Raw genomic sequence first — 2,456 nt, 5'->3', positions numbered from 1 at the left:
GGCACCAGCCTCTAGACAGCAGTCTTTCTAAAGCAGGGTCTCAGCTCTTTGGGTTTGGGGACTCTGGTTCCCGCCTCCCTCCTCCTTCAACAGCCCTCCTGAGGGACTGGACTCAGTGGGTGAGAGAAGAGCTTCAACTGGAGCCGGAGGTGCCAGGTCCTGATCTGTGCACCCTGGCAAGTCGAGGAGCAGACGATGGGGATGCTGCTGGCCAGGTGTGGTTGTTCCCCTGGCCACCGGGCAGCTTCTAACCCAGGTCATCCAGTGATGACTGGTCTATAAAAGGGGCTCCTTCCCCACAAAGCTGATCTTCAGGAGGAAGGAAAGCCGTTCATCAGGCCCTACATGTGGGTGGTGCCATGGCCTGTCCCGAACAGCCTGGCAAGCTCAGCAAGCCTAAAACAATGGCTGCTGTTTACCATCTGTGCTCGCCAGGGGACCCAGGCCCAGCACCTGGCTCAGGCCAGAGGGGACCATCTAAGGTGGCTTTTGTTCAGTGGGATTAACCAAGCACCAGGAATGTCATGCTCACGCTGGACCCCAGCACTCAGCACAAAGTAGAGGCTCAATAAACACATGTGGCTAATTGGGTAACTAGAGGGACAAAGAGCCATGGGCTTGCCCGTCCCCACGACTGAGGACCCGGCAGTTCAGCACACAGCTCAGCAGCAGAAAGCAACACACAGACTGCCTCCTCTCATGCCCTCTCCTTGGAAGCCACTGCGTTTGTTTCCATGACCTCTGAAGGAGAGGAGATGGGACAAAAGGGAGACAGAAAACGACTGCCAACGGGAACTTTCAGAATTTCCCCAGTGCCCGGGGACTTTAAAAAAGGGAATCCTGGCCAACGACAGCGTTACTGAGACTGCTCTCAGCTGAAACATGCGAAGTTCCGACAGGGCTGTTGAGTGTGGATGGAGTCTGCCAGGTGAACGAGAGGTTTTCATTTCCCAGCACACATTGGGAACCCCAAGCAATTCAGCTGTCAACCGGGGCTACAAGTCCAGTTGTGAGTGCTCCAGCAGTGTTAATGACAAAGAGCAGAGGGCAAGACAGGGGTCAAGAGCAAGTAACAGACATTATAGAGATGGCACAGTTTACGGACCACAGTCCACCCCCTCCTCTGTGTGCATCAGTGAACGGATGTTTATGGGACAGAGAGAGAGAGGAGAATAACGTCCACTGGGTTCCGCGACATTCCGGGCACTGTTGACATTCTCTTACTCACTGCTCATTACAGTCCATAAAGCAGAGATTATGATCCCTTCTTTATAGACAAGGATGCCAGCTCGGGGAGACCCGGGGCTTGCTCACGGTTACAGAAGTGGTAGAGCCAGCACTCAACACCTGACCTGCCCCTCCTAGGCCCTGGCCTTCCCTCCCTACTGCAGGTGCCCGTCCTTCCAGGGCTGACGGGCAAGCTGTTTCCCTGGAGGTCACCCCAAACTCGGGCGTGTCAACTGCGGAAAACAACTCTGACCACAATGCTGGCCCAGCCTGCCAGACCTGGGGCTGTCTCCTCCACTTTTCACCCACTTCCAAGTGAGCTTCTCCCTCCCTGGAGACCTCTGGGAAGTTCTCAGGCAGGATCTGCCACTGTTGACCAGGTGACACTGTCTTATCTCACCTCTTTAAAAAGATAAAAGAAGCAGACCTTCGGTAAGTTCTCATTTGGTGGAGTGGAAAGTGTGTGTGCGTGTGAATGTATGCATGTTTATGCACACATGCACTCATGCATGTTTGTGCACACACGCACGTATGTATGCATGTTTGTTCATGCATGCGTGTGTATGTGTTTGTATGCCTGAGCATGTATGTGCACATGTTTGTATGCATGCATCTGTGTGCACATGTTTGTGCGTGGGTGTATGTTCACTGGAGCATGTGTGTGTGTGTCCATGTTGGAGCTGGGAGATACTCAGGGCAGGGTCACTTCCTCCTTTGGGGCGATGGGAGGCTGTTACATTCCCATTTAGCTGCAGGTACCTGGTCCTAGAAGTCAGGAGCCCAGGGTCTAGTCATGCTTCTGCCATTGACCAATCGCCCAACCCTGATGAAATATGGGGTTGACCACCTGTCCTTGAAGATGCTGCCTACTCCATTACCTAATCCCATCAAAGCAGGCTAAAGTGGGGGAAGGGGGGGCTCTACTTCCTCTTTCACGGGGATCAAGTTGGGGATGGGGTGAGGGTGGCTGTTGGCTTAAGTCTACCGATTTAGCTGGCCGCACGCACATCTCAGAACTGGAGAGACCCAAATGTGCTGGTGCCACCTCTGTGCCTGGCTGGGGCCTCTCTCCCTGGCTGCCTTGTCTGGGCTCCTCAGCAAGGTGAGCGCAGCTGATCGACTCCCCTGAACCGTCCAGCTGGAGTGTGAGAGCAATTCCTCACAATGGCTTTTCCTCAGGGACTTTAGGGGGAGCTAGTGAGAGACCCGCTCCCCCCCCCCCCCCCCCC

At 54.6% G+C, this 2,456-nt stretch overlaps 1 protein-coding gene across 1 annotated transcript in view; it reads right to left on the bottom strand.

Moving 5' to 3' along the window:
* Positions 1-2,456, bottom strand: part of PDE9A (phosphodiesterase 9A) — a 105,516-nt gene that overhangs the window by 102,323 nt on the left and 737 nt on the right. The gene's annotated exons all lie outside the window — the stretch shown is intronic.

Source organism: Galeopterus variegatus, unplaced genomic scaffold, assembly GCF_000696425.1.
Source record: "Galeopterus variegatus unplaced genomic scaffold, G_variegatus-3.0.2 Scaffold408, whole genome shotgun sequence".
In the NCBI taxonomy this organism is placed as follows: Eukaryota; Metazoa; Chordata; class Mammalia; order Dermoptera; family Cynocephalidae; genus Galeopterus; species Galeopterus variegatus.
This window is presented reverse-complemented; position numbering and strand designations above follow the sequence as displayed.